The following is a 19,644-nucleotide window of genomic DNA, read 5'->3' as shown; positions in this document are numbered from 1 at the left end:
TTCGACTACCTTCACCTGTAAAACTCTGGAAGTTTATTACATTATTACTTAAAGATGAAGATTTTACCAAGTTCATTGAGAGAGAGTGGACATTAAAAAAAAAAAGATTAGCCTAATGTGTCTTCTGGTGTCCTCTGAGAGAAAATTCAGTTGAATTCAATTCAGTTTATTTATAGCACCAATTCACAACAAATGTCATGTTGAGCCACTTTACAAGAAATGTCATTTCAGTTGAATCACACATACATTTCAAGCAGTTCTAGTTATCAAACAGCACAACTGGTTTTTGTCTTTCTGAGGAAACCCTGCAGATTGCATTGAGTCATTAGCTGTGATCCCGTTACAGATGTGCGCAAAACTTTGTCAATATTCCACTAATTTTGCAATTGCTGTGTTTCCATTGGAGAAGAAACGCGATGAAAATCACACGTAAGTAAGTTTGTTCATGGGTAAAGCATGTCGTGACAATAGACAATCACTTGCATTGTGTCTTTCACTTTACAGAAATCCTTCATGCCGAGCATGCATGTAGTGACAGTGGAGAGAAAAAATGTTCCCTTTAACAGGAAGAACCTTCCAGTAGAACCAGAACCTGGCTCAGTACTGTGGATTTGAGAAGAAAGAACAGAGATACAAAAAGAACCAGATGAACCGACGTAGAAGAACTTTCTATGTTAACGAAAAGTGAAACGTTAATAGAAGGAGAGGGAGAATGTTTAGCTGTTGGCAGCATTATCTCAGCTTTCTCTCCAGGAAGGTATCACAGAAGGCCGAACCAGATCTGGCTTCTGTGGAAAAAATAAATAAATAAATAAGCTGAGAGAAAACAAAACGTAAATAGTTGAAATAGCAGTGAATAATATAAATGGTAGAATAGTAGAAAAAAAGTATCAGAGTGAGGAAATGTGGTCAGTTTGTCCTTCAGAGGCCTCAGCGTATAGGACAATTCTGGAGGAAGATCTCTATAGTGAACCATTCCCCAACGTTTTTTCTATATTCACTTTTATAAATGTCTTATTTAGGTCTCTGACCCTAATGGGCTATAAATAATTAGTCTGCAGACCCAAGGCAATACTGGAACTCTGTCTTGTCTTTTCACGTGAGTGATGCGTCTGCTAACTGATGACTGACAGCCTTGGAGGTGAATCTTGTTTCACTCCGTGGCAGTGAGGTAACCCAGCAACAGGAGCTAATACACGTCAAACCCATCAATCTGCTTAGATGACACAGCAGGTCTTGACATGCTGCCTGTTTCACACACTGAAACCGAACCAAGCATTGTTGTCCAGTCTCAGTCATCTGTCTACCCTTACTTTAACAGGCCGTCTCGAGTCCAGCTACACTTAGCTGCAGGTAAAGTCAGAGCAGGTCGAAGATTTGATTGGTCCTTGGTCCACTTGGAGGTGTATTCCAAAAAAACCTCAGTGATAAGGGTGTGATTTCAAATGCATCTTTTTCACAATTCCCCTAAACTTTTTAGGGGCAATGGTAGTAGGAGTTTGCCCTGCAATGGGTGGGTTGCTGGCTTGATCCCCGCTCCCTGCCCCTTGGGCAAGACACTTCACCCACCTTACCTGCTGCTGGTGGTTAGAGGGCCTGGTGGGGCTGGTACATGGCAGCCTCTCTTCTGTGGCTACTATCCAGTTGCTTGCCACTATTGGCATGTGAGTGTGGGCTTGAATGTGTGAGTAACTATAGTGTGAAGTGCTTTGGGGTCTTCTTGATAAGCCACTTACCAGCAGCTTATGAGTTGTGTTGCTCAAGGTGACAGAATGCTTGAGGTAGCTCTACTGCTGCTTTCACTTTGATTTATTCTTGTTTTTAAAGAAAACTTTAAATCCTCCTGAACATTGCCTGCTTGTTTAGACAATTGACTTGACTCCCAGACGAGCCTGCAGCTGTACAGCAGTACACACTGTGCGTACCTTGAGATTTTCCTTTGAGTAAATTGAGTTATTTGACTTTTTTTTTTATCATTTCTCCCCTTACCATTACAAAAACTGTGGAAAAAATAAAAGTGGTCTCTTGTGTCCAAACATTCTGTAAATAGCCCACATCTGTGCGTCTGTGGGAGTGGGCACATGTACACCCTTAACCTAAATGTAATTGGTCAGTTTACTTTTGCGTATTTGGCGGCTTATCGCTCGTTCTGTAAACTAAACGTGACTATGCTGTGAAGCTAGCTTCATCTTGCCTTGGCATTATGTCAGTTACTGTATTCCCTCTGTTTTTGGATGCTGTGCAACTGGGCGAATTTTGCTAATACATCTTTGCTTCTGGACCATTGTTATAATGCATGAGAATAGCAACAAGGTGTGCTTGTAAAACCGACGACAGAGCCACAAATCCCAGATGAGTTGAAAAGGAAGCGCTGTGGCCGGTTCACACCCTCTCTTCCACTGACCATAAGGGGCAATGTGAGGTCTTTGGTAAACAAATTGAATGAACTTCAAGCGCTAACAGATACCCAGTCAGAGTATCAGAAAAGTAGTGTTATATGTTTCACTAAGACATTACTGCAGGATCCCACTGCCAACTCCAGCGTCTCAAAGATTTAAATGAGTGGAAAAGATAAAGGAGATGGATTAGCAGTGCTTGTGAACAACAGATGGTTTAAACAAAGATGTGAAGTATCATCTCTGCAGTCAAGCTATCAAACTACTAGTAAGCTTTCATCCATATTACTTTTTAAGAAAGTTCACCAGTTTTCATTTGGCTACTACTTAAATTCCAGCATTTGTTGTTGTTGCTACAGCATATGATGTCTTCAGTTCCATTGATGATTTTCACCATGTCTTACTGTAGTAAGACATGGTGCAGTAGAGAGTACTCTGCAGTACAATGTGTGAACTCTTGGCAAATCAGATCATTAACGCTTTTCTTTGCTCTAAATGTAAATTCCTTGTTCAAAGTCAACCTGTGGTCAAAAGAACTGTGAGAAGATTGTTTCAGAAAGCTTTCCTGTGTTGTTTTGAAGTTGCAGACTGGGATACAGTGTGCCAGCCACATGAAGACAACACCAATGCCATGCCTAAGTGTGTGGGTGACTAAAGAAATTTCTGTATGGCATCATCCCTCACCAAAACAATGAGATGCTTCCAAAATAACATCTGATATCATCACTGCATAGTGATGGAAGTCTTGACAGAGTCGAGAGGTTTAGTTAAGTAACAAGTTCAGCATTTTCTTCTCTTGCCCCTAGTGAAATAGACATTCCACCCACATAGCTGCCCTAACACACCTCAACTGGTCTAGCTTCCACCTCATGAAACCTGTCTACTTATTAGACTTCAACTAAAACAGGAGATGATGCCTGCCTGTCTAAAAGCCATTCTAAGCTGCAGCTCAAGATACCAAACTGGAGCAAAGCTGCAGGCTTAAGACTTACCCGAGGAAAAGTTACACTGTTGTGGAAAACATCCTGCCTTCTTCTGGTACCAAAGAAAATATGTCCCATCATTTCTCAATGACTATAGGCCTGTTGCCCTGACATCCCACATCATGAAGATCCTAGAGAAACTCCTGTTGTCCTGTAATCAGACAAGCACTTTGCTTATTGCTGTGAAGCTGGAGTTCAAGATGTCACCATACACCTGTATCAAGAAACAAACTGTCATCTGGACTGAAAGAATTGTGGGGGGTTTTTTCTCTGGTGTATTTAACACTATCAAACCTAATTTACCTTAGGCGAGAAAGTCTAGAAAATATAAATGGAGGTGTTAACAATCACCTGGATCAATGATTGCTTAATTAAGAAACCACAGTTTGAACGACTGTGTGTCTAACCAGGAGATCAGCAGCACAAGTACACCACAGGTTACCAGGCTCACACACTTCAGTTTCACTCTGTACACTTCAGGCTTCCAGGACAACATCAGTCCTATCATCTGCAGAAAAACTCACGACTCTGCAGTTGTTGTGTAATCTCTTCTGGGGTATGCTGCTGGGGTAATAGCATCAGAGCCAGAGACTTTCCCCTCAAGTCATGTAGGGACACGATGCTTTACTATCTCAGAGCATTCTTCCTTGATTCATGTCACATTTGTTGTTTCTTTGTCTGCAAGCGTAATATAAACAGCATGTTTTGTCTGACTCTGGCTAACATATCACCCATGCTCCCTCTGTTATTTCTTCATTCCAGTGATGACAGCTTGGGTTGCTTTAGTCAGAATGGAAGACAACATATGAAATGATTGAATGCAGCTGAACATCTAACCACCAACAATTTTTTTTTTTTTGCAATCCAAGAACAACATGTCTCCTGAACTGCAATGAACTCCCAACTGTTCACAAATAAACTGCTTAGATCCATAAATACACGAAGCACAAAGAAATGTAGAAAATGATGGATCACACAGTCCTTTGGTTTTAGCAGCAGGAACTACGATGGAGGTAGATGGGTTATAATCAGCACAGGAAGGAGAACAAAAAACTGATTGTTTAAGAGATTAGCCAGTGTCTGTACCTCCAGGATGTAATCTATGGAGGTGCAGCCGAGCACAGCTGTAAGCTGAGAGCATGACGGAGCATTGTATTGCCACGGAAACTGAAATTTCCTGTTGGCTTGTGGTCATGGGACTGAAGTGGACCAATCAGGATGGAGCAATTAAAACGGTACAAATTAGAAAAATCCAATCAGGAACGTGGTAACGTTCCAACAGAACATCTAAAACAACATTGTTCGGTTGGAAAGAGCAAGATTTCCATGTTATTGGGCAGAGATGAAAAATGTTGGGCTTGTAAATCGTTCCTATGTTCTTCCACCAAATAACACAACATTACTCTTACTTAGGTGGGTTTAAAAACGTTATTCTAATGAAACTTTAACATAAAATATTGAACTAAAAATGCTGTGAATGTCTAAATGTTTCTTTTCTTGTAAAAAGGAAGAACTTGAAACAAATGGTGTCTGTATTTTACAGCTAATGTGACACACTGTCAGTACACTCACATTTGTTTAGGTTAAAGATGAAGTCTTGCTCCCTGCAGATTTTTACATATTACATGCCGATGAAAAAAATATATACGTGTGAGTTCATTCTATATTGAAGAAGAAGCCATCAATGCTCTCTCATATTGCTAATGAGGAAGAAAACCCTTAGATGTGACTCTCACCGGCTCTGACCCTTTAACTAGGCAGCGACAGCTGCATGGATAACGACAGGATGAAGTTTTATTTCTGCGTGTGGAAGTGAGTGTCAGCTCCAGGAAGCCCAGCACACTTCAGTGTGGAATGTTGACAACAGTTGTGGACACGACTGAAAGGTTTTAAGTAGAAACTTCACCAGTTACGGGTGACACATACATTCTTGAAAACCCTGCAGCCCCGACCCATGGTTGTCACTTTACTCCTATTTGATTCTAAAATTGCATAAGCTGTTTTTACAAAGAGGCAACATGCATGTTTTAAAGATCTTCAAAGAATTCTAATCTTTTGAATTCCTGTTTTTGTGGGTTTTGTGAGCTGTAAGCCCAAAATATGTAAAAATAAGCAAATACTCAAAATGATTTAAACTGAGGATTTGTTTTTTTTCTGACAGTTTAGTTCCTGTGTTGTCTCGTCTGCCCCTTGTTCCCAGCTGTCCCTTTTTCCCCTGATTATCTCTTGTGTATTTAATCCCACCTATGTCCCCTGCTCCCTGTTCATTCAATTAGTCGTGTCTTTACCTTTCTGTCGTGCTTTTGTCCTAACAATCAATATTAGGAATTGTGACCGACATGAACTGAATATTGTTGGTATAAGTATGTATGTTTATTCATAAAAAAGAAACTAAATGTGCTATTCTGTGAGGTGCATTCTGCTGGGAAGGAAGGGGCAGTTGGATGGATCACTTACTTTTACCCTTCCTGACTGGCTGTTACAGGTTTGTGAAGGTGTCCTAATATCCTGCAGTGTCCTCTGCGTTTCAGCATTGCTGTCGACAACATCTGGTACATGTTCCCTGTTGGATGCGACGTTGTCCTCTGAAATGTAAAAAAAAAAGAAAGAAAAGTATTTAATGATTGATTTAAATCTAACACTTAGTCTTGGTGTCTGACTCAATGTCCCACACCAAGACAAAGAGAGGCAAATAAAGCAGGTTTAAAAAGAAAAACAGCACAACTGGTTTACATGTGGTGATACCAAACATGAAAATAATGCAACAGCCAGGAGACAACATAAAGGAAGATGCAATAAGATGCAATGATCCAGCGGGAAAACAATGGCGCAGGTAGGAATGAATACACACAGTGGCAATTAAGGACATGACAAACAGCTGGAACCAATTACAAGGGAAGGATGACACAAGAGGGTTAAATAATCAAAATATGAACAAGAAAACTCAAAACAACCCAGGACCATGACAGTTGTGCTATGAAGACTCTGCAGACTTTAGCCAGTTGAAGGTGCTTCAGGAAGCCTGTAAGACTGCTGATGGACTCTTATATTGTGGTCGATCAACAACGTACTGCTAAGGTTCAAAGTCTGAGACTGAGTTGTGTCTGATCTTGGGCTCCACAGGCGCTGGGAAAATGGCGAAGACAATCAGAGCCACAATAACAAGTCATTGCAGATGGTCTAGTAAATAAGTGAACATTTAAAGGCCCACATTCCTGACGTTTGCTGACAAGTATGTCCAGCGACTGCTGCATTTCTGGATTGAGAAGGAATGGCATCTTTCTGCCTCTTTTCCTTCTTATTTGAAATCTTTTGAAATGTTCAGTTTTATTCCCCAAGGTCAAATAGTCTCTTTGAAGTCATCCTGATGACTAGAGGGATTTTAGGACAAAGAAAATCTGCATCCCAGATCTGCATCTGTTGAACATAATCACTTGAGTCAGGGTGACTTCGGCCAGATTTGCAGAAAATGTTTCATTTGACAGTTCATGGTAAACATGTATGAAGAGTCTGGACACCTTATTTATTTAGGCTCTAGCAGCTGTGAGAGAGAGAGTGACGACATGTGGCAAAGGTCACCAGGGCGGGACTTGAACCTGGGACTGTGGCCTCCTTATGTGGCCTGTGCTGAACCCCTGAGCCACCACATCTTTTACAGGGAGCATTAAATTAGAAGATTGTATGTCTTCTTCAATCATCTTCATGGACTCATTTTCCTTGAACATATTAACAGTATTCCCTTTTCAATTCAATATGATCTTTTGAGGTGCATTTTTGCATTTTCAAGTCATCAAAAAAAAATTGTGTAGTTATCTTTTGCCCAATGTTATAAACTTGTCCATCTGTGGGATATTTTGTCATCTTACAGTAGAGGTGGTATGTATCACCAAAGATAGTATCATAAATGTTGCTTTGAAGATGTGCAATTTTTCATGATACAAATACTCATACAGTCACAAAAAGAGAAGTTAACGGACGATGCATGTAGGGTGAAAATGAAAGTCCTCATTCGGGATGTGTGTCCCAGAAAGCCAATCTTATCTCACAAGTTCCATAGGAAATGAAAGGAGAGTGATGGACGTTGCCTCCCGTGTCTCATACTCTTTATGTGGCTAATAACAGCATGTGGCTTTATGCAGAAATCTTGACTAAACAATATTTCAAATAGAGGGATCCTGATGTTAATGATAATCTTGTTAATGCCAGCGCATTTACTGTACTTCCAGTTGTTTATCAGCAGTCTGCCATTTCCCTCTGGGCTAACTGGACGAAGATCCTGGGATATTTGTGTGTTTGGCAGCTCAAGGATCTGGTTGCGCCTTACTGCTAACAAAGGCTTCTTATTACTTTCAGCTGACTCTGCAGAATTTACTTTATTGCTTTGTGTTTTGCCTCTGTGTTCATTGTTTACTACTCTGTTTTCATTCCAGAAAGGAATCATTCTCCATAAGATTATAAAGGTCATTCGCTTCACATCGGATCGGGTGGAAACCCCTTCATTACACCCTCACTCAGCACTTCCTAATCCCTGGGAAACAACCTTTCACCCCCTCACTGAATTCTTCCCCCACCCACCAAAATCCTCCACCCAACAGTATTGAGGAAGGAGAACTCTTCAGTGAGGCAAGTCTTCTAAGAGCATTTTCTGCAACGTATTAGATTCTGCTGAAAAGGAAAAGTTGTCTGTTTCTGTTGTTTCTAGTACTTCTTCTCATAAAGTTATTACAGTTGGGACAGATTAATCCTGCGGGAGGCTTAAATTATGAAGATTTAATCCCTCTACCATTCCTTTCCATACCATATAGATTCCATTATGGATTGCTTTGGTTTTGATTTCTTGGAATGTGTGGATTACTTTGGAAGTATAAAGCCATGTGGTTAGAATATGAATTCTGATTAGGCTCATTTGTCAGATTAAAAATACCTTTTGAAAACAAATTTTAAGCAGATATTAAACATATATTTTATCAAGCCCACCTTTCTGAATTATGTTGTTTGTGTTGGAGGCAATATCCTAATAAATGCCATATTTCAATCATCATAACACAAATAAGTACTTTAAATTCATGCAATGGGTTGTGCTTATAAATGAACTTTTCAATAACATTCTCACGTATTGAATATTGGTGTTCAATAGTAGTCTTCAATATTTATTTAATGTACTGTATTAGACTTGATGTACTCAACCCTCCAAACGTTTTACAGCTACATATACAACCTTCAACTTGAAGAGACTTAATGAGCCGCATGTTTCCACAGAGCACATCATGCATGCCAGCTGCTTGCATGCCAGCTGCTTGCTTCTTAATTACCTCTCAACAGGAAGTAACAGAATGTTTACATTCCTTCAAAATAAAAGCCCTAAAACGTTTTGCTTACAACAATCACAAATAATACAGACAAATTAATGACCGTTTCAAACGAGCTCAAATGTACTAGGAAACCTGCAGCATCACTTCTGTTCCCAGACTTCAATAAACACAAATTTTACTCTTGCTGGCAATATTTTTTTTGGAGTAACAGGCTAGAGGGCTAGGCTAGCGCGACACAGATAATGTTGTGTTCGGACATGAGTTCTGGTTGGAAACATTTCTGTGAGGCTTTTCTGCTTCATAAACTTGAGGCTTTACTTGGAATGCCGTTAGTGAAATAATAGTTTGTCACTGAGAGCGTCCCGTTTGATCCAAACGGTGTGGGTAGGTGGCAGTTTGGAGGCAGACAGCAGTGCAAACACCTGATGATAGTAGACCATGAGAACTGCAGAAGGATCAAAGTTCAAGCATGTGACCTTTAGACTTCCTATCCTGTTACCTTAGAAACTAAACAGGACTGGAGCTAACACATGCTCAACGCACTTAGATACCATAGAAGCCCTTGGTACGACTCCATATTAAACACAAACTTCCTTCACTCAGACGTAGCTTATGCTTGTTTCAAATTCACTCTCTTTGTCCATGTAAGGGAATCCATTCTCTTTGAAATATGAAATGAAATGACATCAGACTTACATAGCACTGCTCAGGACCCTCACAGATGCTTTACAATAAAATCAGTCATTTCCAATCACACACACATTCACACACTGTATGGTGAAAGAATTGAGAGATATCCTGAAACAAAAAGCGGTTCTGATTGGACTCTGAGGCTAAATTTAAATCCACCCATTCAGCCCACATTCAGGTGTCTGGAAAACCCTTAAAGCATTCCAGTGGTGAACATTTTAAAATCTACTAGACGACTATGACAAGTACAAAAGAACAAGCGATGCATGTAATTAAGAGGGCATTTTTCTACCGTAACAAAGAGCATACTTTAATGCAGTTTCTTCACATTATGGAAACTTCATTATGTTTTAATGTCAGAAGATGAAAAGAGCTAATGCACTCTGACTAGTTTCAGAGAAAATTGAAGTGTGTGAGCAGTCTCCGTGATAACATCCACAGTAATCCTGGGATCATCTCAGCTTCCTTCTTGTTTTTTGATGGGATCTTTCTGGGATTAGACCTGGATAAAAATTCCTCAAAAACAGGAAAGGATGTGTGTTTATCGGAATGTTTCTGGGCTTTGTAGAGGCCTTCCCTCCTCTGCACCCAAAAAAAAACTATAGCTCATCTTCTGTGAATCTGTTGAAAAGCAACAGCTCTACACTTTCAGCACTTTAGATAATGTTCTAAACACACTTTTTTAACACTGACTGTCTCCACAACGTCTTTCAACTTTCACAGCCTTCAAATGTATTCTTAAAAATGATAGAATTGAATGGGTTTAGAATTGAAAGGGACTTTGTACAATAATAACATTGCTGTAAATGTTATTTACACCAGAGCTACACCAGAGTTAACCGTTTTCTCATCTGCAGAAAAAACAACCACAGGAAAAAACATAAGAGATACAGACAAACAACAATCATTAGAGGATTAAATCTTTCCAGTCCAACCTGCTTCTGTGTGAAACTGTTGTTACTCCCTAAGGTGGTTGTACCACCTCAGTAACTGGCAATGAGTCTTTTCCATCGCTGGGAAAGACACTTTGGCACACTCTTGCTGTGCAGAATTGTACAGCTGAATGGTTGCCAAAAATGAAAGGATTTCTCAAACATGTAGGAAAGAATCAAAGCAATTCTCCAGGTATGTTTTTGATGAGAGAATAACATTCTAACCTGATGTAAGACTCAAAAAAGTCGATTTTACATAAGACTGTCCCTTTAATTCAGCCACATTGAAGGATTTTCCAGCATGTTTTTTTTTTTGTTCCAACAGTTAATAGTCTGGACAGATGAGTAAAGGAACATAATTATGGAAACATGGAAAAACTTCTTTGAATGTCTCAGCTTTGTATTCCTCTGTTGACACCCCGTAAACCCCCCCTCCACACACACACACACACACACACACACACACACCAGTCCATAAAAAATGAGAAGCTCACACACATAAACTCCACACACTCCTCCGCCCACTCTTATCAGCTGTTATTTGTTCCCATACTCCGCATGCCCCTGCCCTCCTGCATCTGTTGCACAGATAAATTGGGTCTAACAGAAGCTACTATTTACCATTAGGAAATAATATCCCAGTGGTGTGTGTGTGTTTGTGTGTGTATGTAGAGGACAAGCGCTTGTTCTTGCAGGAACTATCCAGTCCCCCCAATAGTGGAATGTGTTTGCTTCACACACGCCAACAAAACGTGCAGGCATATTTTCACACTCCTACACATATGCATGTACACACACATCCAGTTTCACTTATCTTTATTTTGCTGGCTCAGATCAGCATTATACTGCAGGGACAGATTAAAGCTGTCATACCCAAACATTAAATCATTTACAATAAACACTTGACTGGAGGAGGAAAAGTTTAGAGGCAAAGTAAATGAGGCATGGTTATTTACTGCAATGGCTTGATATTGTTGAGAAAAAACAACATAGAACAAACCAGATACCTGACAGACAATCCGAGCTAGCCTTCTTACAAAATGGTGTAAACTCTACCCTCCTTTTATTAATCAATAGATAGATAGATAGATAGATAGATAGATAGATAGATAGATAGATAGATAGATAGATAGATAGATAGATAGATAGATAGATAGATAATTTATGCATAACATTGTAAAGTTTCTCAGTTTGAAATGTAAACATTTCAACCATGAGTCATGGTTATGCCATCATTGATTTGTCATGAATAAAATATTGGCTCTTGTGATTATAATGTATTTCAGTTATTTCTTTCAACTTCAAAGAGTGCCCTGACCTTTCCGGGATTCATTTAGTAAACTGACAAATAGATATTTAACTTTCAAGACTCCTATTGCCTGCCATCTTTAATTTGACAGGGTTAAATGAGGAGAAAACAGAATCTTTCTGAAGCAAACACCTTTATTAACTCTTACCCAAAGTCATTTCGAGGTACTCTGCAATATCTACATTTCTGAACAGGACCCATGTCTGACATTAAGTACCTGTAACCTCACATGAAGTTAAACTACACTCTAAAATAAAATCCAAGTAGTTCTTCTGCCCAACACAATGTTGAAGCTTTGTCTCGTCTTCAGTTAGGCATGGCAGTGGTTTGGGTTTGGGGCTTAATGGAGATCAAACAGTCAGTTTAACCAGAAAAGACAAAGCAAAGCTCTATCACCCTTGTGAACATAACCATCAGCTGACAGTAATCAGATCTCAAAGCATTCCAACAGAGAGCGGCTGACTGGATTTAGAACATTCTCTGATCGCTGGCTGCAGAGTGAGAGAGAGTGTAGTGTTTGAAAGGTTTAGAAAGCAATATTGTTTATAGTTTTATAGTTTTTTCAACAGAGTGTTTTGGGCATCAGGTGAGAGCAGGCAGGTGTTTATGGCTGTATCTGTTGCCTACATGCTTGCAACACACATAACCATGTGTAACATCCAGCTGCTCATTTACTGCTGAACTGACTTGTTTTGGTGGATTTGTGAGCTGCCTTGGCTGCTAAGATGCCAGACTAGTGTGGTAATAATAAGAGATGCGCGATCCATTTTGGTTTTTTCACTTTTGATATACATACAGTATATCTGAAGTTTAGTATCGACTGATACCAATCCAGTGCAGAAAAACAGCTGAATTGACTTAAAACGTTTCAGCACACTTAAATACACCAATAGCTTCACAAGTTTGGTCAAACATGTAAAAACAACACAACTTTAATCTGTTCAGTCAGTGCAATCAGGAGTAAAACAGCCGATGTAAAATAAATGTTAATAAAACTGAAAACTGAACAATAGATTGACTATTCTGGTCAAATATGTAGGAAGAAACATCAACTTTTCAAATAGTTCACAAAGTGCAATTAGGAATTCCAAGTATAATGTCGAATACATAAAGCATGGCGTCACTCAGAGCACAAAGCATAGAATTAGACTGAATAGATCCGCCCTTATGGATCGGGCACATTGTCACCATTTAGAATTTTTTTCACTATAAAGAGCGATTCAGATATTAACATCAGGTCGGTGCATCTGTAGTAATAATAGTAGTGGCAGCTCTTACCCTTCATATCCATTCTATGATACATGGAATAACACGATTAACAGTAAAAATTGGTTTAAATGATGGAGTTCCTCCATGGGTGAAAGTATCCCACAATGCATTGCATAGCTATCACTGCTGAGGGAAACAAGTTTGGGATTTTATATAAACAGAGATCAGATTTAAGTTGTGTTTAAGTGCTAAAGACTAGTTAACAGTAGATTGTTTATGATACAACAACTTCGGGAAAAATTAAGGAATGAGTTGAGTCTCAACACTTTGAGCAGTAATTACATTTCATTTTCTTGTTGTTTCTACACCTTCTTACAGCTCCAACTTAATTTAAAATGTAAAGTTCATCTTTCCATTATGTTTATGTTTTTTTTATTTTGTGTGGACGTCTCATTTTTGTATAAAAACTAAGCTGGGCCCTCGGGTCAGAGTCTGGACTTGTGAACATATCTGGAGGAAGAGAATGGAAATAAAGAAGAAAGAGGAAACCAGTGAGGGAAACCTCGATCCAAAAACACTTTCCAATCATGGCGAAAGTACACCTCTGGAGAAGCGAGCCCAGTTTCCAGCTTTAATTACATTTTAAAACGCACAAGAGAGAACAGAAAGGATTCCACACCGTGCAGAGAAACCGGCTGTTTCTTCTTCTTCATGGCAGAAAGATGACAACATGTTTTTACACAATGGAAAAAGGAACAAATATGGGAAGGTTGAAGCAGCGTCAAGGTCATGCCAAAAATTTTGTTTTTTTTTTTTAAAGAAAACGACTTCTTCAGCCTAAAATGAATCTGATCTGCACAGCAACATCTGTTAGCCAGAGAACAACTGAACACTGAGGTTGTTGTTGCTGCACAGCTGGAGGGAGGCACCAAGCATCTACACTGCTTCAAACAGCCGAGATTAATGAGACCTGATGCATGGTTTTGAACTTTCAATGAAAGACAGTTTGTATAATGGAACAGCAGCACATCACATTATCAGACATAGAGTACAGGCATCTGCTTCCCCTAATATTTCTGCAGAATTAAACCGTCATAACTGAAACCAATTAATCCCTTTATTTCTAAATATACTGACAAGACATTAGGGATAGAATGTCGAATAGATTTTTGCAGATTAACAGTTATTCCATATCATTAGAATATTTTTTTGGACTTTCGCATACCGTAAAAGAATGTTTAACTTCAACATTTTCTTGTACCAAAAGCTTTTATGCCTCTGGCCTCACTTGCACTACTTAAGCGTAGTAAAACAATTTTTGATCAAATAAATGTTTTAATAGCATTTTCTTTTTTATTTTATTTTCAAACAGTATATCTGTTTATTTATATATTTAATGACCCGAGCATGAAAATTCAACACTCTATACACAGATGTTGAGAGTGCTGAAATAACTCTCAGCACTCTCAAATGGTTACAAAAAAACATTTTTTTGGAAGTTGTCTGTTTTTTCAACTGAATTAGGAATCCAAAAATGACATCCATTTTTCTCAGTCAGGTCAGGTTTTTATTCTAATTTGATTTAGAGAAATCCGATCTTCTGACTAAATTGATTAACATTATCAGTTCATCTCCGTTAGTATTTCTCATCCAAAAAAGGTTTTAGGAGAAAAAAAATGTTTTCTAACAGAGTACATTGATTAAATGTTACAAACTTGGATTTCTATAAATTGAATAACAAACACTGATGAGGATAAGTACGTGCGAATTGAACATATCTCTTTTATGTCCTGATGGAATCTCTTCCCCTCACTCATGGATTCAGGACATCAAAATTATTCAAACAAATTGTCAAACACTGACAATTTTTTGGTTGTTGACAAGTGTAATTATTCACTGAATTAATCAGAAAGTAGGTCAGCCTGCTGTCAGTTGGAGCCACTCCAAGCATTAGTTGTTGTGAGGTGAGTGATGCTTCATTTAGTGCAGACAGAGTATTTGCATTATTTCTGCTTCCCTGCATATCTGTTCGTGATATGTTCGACCTCACTGCTGTGGTTATAGAAGGAGGAACCACCATCCACAGATGTGCTAATTAGTCTCTCATGACGGGTTTCCCTGAATCTCTGCTTAATCTCCCCTGCAGCCAAGCAAAACCACAAAGCAGAGCAATCCTGCCCTTTGTCTTCCTTTGCAGGGATTCCTGTTGGCTCTGCATAGTGGCCCAAAACCAGAACACCAACATCCATGTTATGACCTAATATGACCTCATGTATTAAAAATATCTACAAATCTGTGTTTAAGTTGATGTGTGTGGGTTTGTGTGTCTCCTCACCTTGTCTCATTGCAGGGTGTCCTTGATTATTTTGATATAAAACAGTGATTTTGTTAAGTTATTCATAGCCAAACCAAACCTACTGCTGCATATCATTTATTACACAAACAAAAATGATTTTGTGAAAGCTGTTCTTCGTTTTTGTGAACCTAATGTTGTTTATCATCTTCTTTGATAGCTGAAAATGTCATTAAGAAACAAAGGCAGAAGTTTCCTCAAACTAATCAGATCATTCTTCCTCTAAATGATGATGCGAGGGAACTCGTCAGGTTTGTATTTGCCGTCCAAAGCCCCATTTGTACTCTCTGACTGAGATTTATTACTATGGTGAGTCTTCAGAGGCATGCTGTGTTCAGTTTCAATAGTTTCATAAAACTGGCTTTGGGCAGCTGTGGATCTTGCCACGTGATATTCATGTAGGAATGTGCAGAAAATGTTATATGTAAAAGACCAGCAAGACCCTGGTCTCTATCAGAGAATATGAACTTTATGTATCAGTGGAGATACAGTACGTACAGTGCCCATAGCAAGTATTCACCTCTTTGAATGTTTAACTATGTTTCCTGCGTTTACAAATCAGTCAAGATCAACAAAATGTGGCTTTTCTGACAAAAAAGATGACACAAAACTCCTCTGAAGTCAAAGTGAAAACTGATTTCTACAAAATAAACACAAGTTAAAAAACCCTAACCCTAGTCTGGCAATGAGTGAAATGGAGATCAGCTGAGTGCAGTGTCTCCAGTGACTGTAGTTTAAATCCTGCTGGTTCTGGAGGGTCCATACTCTGGTTCATCTGGGGCTCCGTGCTGAAGGGGGTAAATATTTATGCAATCATTTATGTGTTGCCACAAGGTTAATTTCGCTGATTTTACTGGTGTGTTTGAAGAGGAAAATAAGAATTTCCACAGCACTCCGTTGTAAAGATGTAAAACAAAAATTTATTCCACCGTTTTTTGCGCCATCCTTTACAAGAGGAACCAAATTCCTAAAAACCTCCACAAAACAAAACTACGGTTGAAAAACCGTGTGGCTCTCTCAATTTTACTTGCAGCACCTTGCCTTCTCTCTGCTCTCCTCTAACCTTCGTTAAGGCTCCAGCGCGGCACACCTCATTTACATAAATTGCAAAATGGCCAATTAAGTTATAAAGCATAAAATTAAACACTTATTCACAATAAAACATTATGAAATTAGCTACATGCAATATAATAATGATACCTAAACCTCAACAAATGCACTTATTGAATTACTAATTAAACAAATAAGTTTTAACAGTAACTGAATATTTTGCTCATTAACTTGGCCTCCACAATTTATTTTACGTAAAATATGTTTATTTAATTATTATTTTGTAGAAATTAGACTTTATTGTTTTGTTTTGATTTTACTAAAAAATGCCACATTTTGTTGCCAATGATTGATTTATAAAAGCAGCAAAAAGGCGGGAATACTTTTAATAGATACTGTGCAGCAGAGTAAAATCATTCCAAAGTAACGCAGCAAATTAACCGTGCATTCATCAGCTTTTAGTCAGTTTTTAACAGCTGCCCCGGGCTTACCCAAAGTCCCTGTCTTTGTGCATCACACACACAGTTTCTTGTTTAGTACATCTTTTATTCAGCTGAAATGTCACAGAGTGTGAGCAGTGGGTGTGGCGTGGCTGCGGAGGTCAGACTGAGGGAGCAGAGGTCAGCTCAGTCTGATGAAGTGGCTGATTGTGCTGTGGGATTTTAACGCTGAATATCAGTAACAACAGGATTTTTAGAAGCAGTCAGAAGTCAGGGTTCAGATGAGCTCCGTCTGCAGAGCTTTGTACTGTTCCTCACACGGAAACTTTTATCACATTTTTTTTCAGTGCAACCAGAGTTGTTGGCTTCCCAGAAAAGATGGAATTCTGAAAAAAAACAACAAAAAAAAAACCAAATCCCAGCGGACAGGTCGACTCCTGGTGTTATCTGTCTTTTCAACTCGAAATTATTCTTTGGTGTTTTGTCCAAATTTTATGTATTTGATAAATCAAATGTTTACTAAAAGAAAAGTGAGAAAAGAAAATCTTACTTTGTGTTATTAGGATTGATGTACGATGGGCCATTAATGAAAGAACAAGGAGTACATTTCCTTAAAAAATCTCAGAAACTATGAGCTTAATCTCAGCAATTTTATAGAAAAAACAAGGAAATCTCTGAGTATGAAAAATGGACATTTTGCCAGAAAAGAAGTCAGAAATTTTCTAGAACAAATTCTATTGTTCCTATCTACATCTGTTCTAATACAACATGGTATTGATGTCAGCAGATTGCGCTGAATCTTTCATGTTACTGGCTTCAGCATATTTTCAAAATGAACAACTATCACCACCTGCAGGCGCTGAGTCTTCAATGCATGCAGGCGCACCAAGCAACATGCCAAAAATACAAAAAACATCAGATAGGTATAAAAAAATTTTTTACAGTTATATAAAAAAGTGAATATGGATTTGAATGAACCTGGTATATCAGAATTAAGGTACCTTTTAAAATGATAACCTTTATACAGGTATTACACATATATTCATATTTTTCATTAAGTAAACATTTCTGTAGTAGAATAGTTTTTTGTATTGGTATGATGTAATACTCTCATTTTAATCGTCATGTTTTTATTAGATGTCAGTGAAACATTATCATAATTAATATAAATAAAGGCTTTAAGACATCCATCTGTGTGTAATTAATAATTAGAAATATTTGTTGTGTTTCAGTTAGTGATAAAGTTCCTAAATGAACTTTTTATTAATATTCTAACCTTTTGAAAAAGTCTATATACTTCAGACAAAAGGATACTAGTATAATTTATTAACTACCATTTTGTTATAGCAGTTCTTAGCAGTTTAGCTAAGAACCAATAATCACTGTCCAAAACAAAACTAAATACTGAACCTTCATTGCAAATACAAAGTTATTTTCACCTGCACATCCTCACTTTTACTACAGATAACACAGACCTGCCTGAAAGTGTTCATGTCTGATTCCACTCTGCAGCAACCCCAACTTCACCATGACAACGAAGCAACTCATCAGCTTTCTCTTCCTCAATTTCCCAAACGAATCATTAAACCATTAAAAGACAAATGAATGCAATAAAAATCCTTTGTTATATATTTCAAACTCAGTTAATTACAACATGTCATGGCTGAGGGCTTGCTGCTTGTTTTGTTGTTTTTTTGTAAGGCTTTATAGATGATAAATGTATTTATTGTCTTTAAACGTGCATTAACGAGATTAATTAAGGTTACGATCTAAAAGGAAAAACTATAACTCTATGCTCCCATCTACTGGCCTTACTGATGTATTTCTGGTTGTCAATATCACTGATAATTTGCAGTGACATTAATTTGTCCCCACTTTTCACTATCACCAAGAAACTTGTAGGTGGCAGTATGTAGGTTTTTAACATACCTACATGTAGGTATGTTACCTAAAACCTAAAACCCATTTTAAAACCCATTAAACCCATTTTAAAAAATGAGATACTATGGAAGTCTGTGGTTGGTAGTTAAATGACTCTGCCTTTCATTGTTCGTTAGAACTCTGAACATTTAACTTTTTAGCTCATAAAGGATTTAAGTCTCTCCTGCTTTCTCTATTTAATCAGAGGTTATCAGTGATCCTCCAATCACATTTCAAGCCACATAGTGCCATTTTATAGCATTATCAAGTAACTATATTACCTTCAGTTGTTATAAAATGATTAAATATAACTTAAAAGGAAGTTGACTTTGAAACATAACACCTTGAAATTGGGTCTCTGTTTCTTTAAAAAACTCCTGCTCTTTCAGAAACTCAGGATGTCATCACAACATGGCTCCTCTATTTGACTATTTTTGCACTGAGAAGTAGCTCCTATAATGAGCTCAGCAGGTGCACAGTTCCACCAGGTGTTTGCTAATTGCTGCTAACTAGTCTGAAGGAGCTAAGTGGGGGAATCACTGTGAGCTCTGTGAGGCGGAAGATTGGAAACTGCAGCTACAAGGTGGAGCTGCATCTGGAAGGCGGGGCTAGGTCCACCCAGGCGTTTTGAACAGCTGGTTGCCATGGGAGATTAAAGAATTTCTCAAACATGGATGAAAGAATCAAAGCAGCACTATAGGTATGTTTTTGATGATGGAATAACATTATAACAGCACATAATTTTTAAAAAAATCAGCTTTACATAACACTGCCTGCAGTTTAATACTGCAGTAGTTAAGCATTGATCCGTTGTTGCTTTGTTATGACGCGCTGAGCGGCTGACGTTGTACCTGTTGATTGCGTGTAAAGTCAATCCCAGAGATCTTCTTTGTTGTTCAAATCCCGAACTTATTCCAGTCAGATTGTGAACAAAATCCAATTATTCCAGGATACACAGCAACAGAGTTAACAATGACTCCGCCACAGCAGTCAAAAACTTGTATGCCCTTCCGGGTTCAACTACCTGTCCCCTCTGGGCTGATATACTGG

At 38.3% G+C, this 19,644-nt stretch overlaps 1 long non-coding RNA gene across 1 annotated transcript; it reads right to left on the bottom strand.

The window, feature by feature from the left end:
* Window positions 1–150: 150 nt before the first annotated feature.
* LOC114144725 (uncharacterized) lies at window positions 151–19,587 on the bottom strand. The gene is made up of 4 exons (XR_003595532.1): window positions 19,446–19,587; window positions 5,837–5,964; window positions 3,389–3,530; window positions 151–788 (listed from the first exon to the last, which is right to left on the bottom strand). It is a non-coding gene; the product is annotated as an uncharacterized LOC114144725 (long non-coding RNA).
* Window positions 19,588–19,644: the final 57 nt, after the last annotated feature.

This window comes from Xiphophorus couchianus, chromosome 5 (genome assembly GCF_001444195.1).
Source record: "Xiphophorus couchianus chromosome 5, X_couchianus-1.0, whole genome shotgun sequence".
NCBI classification, from domain to species: Eukaryota; Metazoa; Chordata; class Actinopteri; order Cyprinodontiformes; family Poeciliidae; genus Xiphophorus; species Xiphophorus couchianus.
This window is presented reverse-complemented; position numbering and strand designations above follow the sequence as displayed.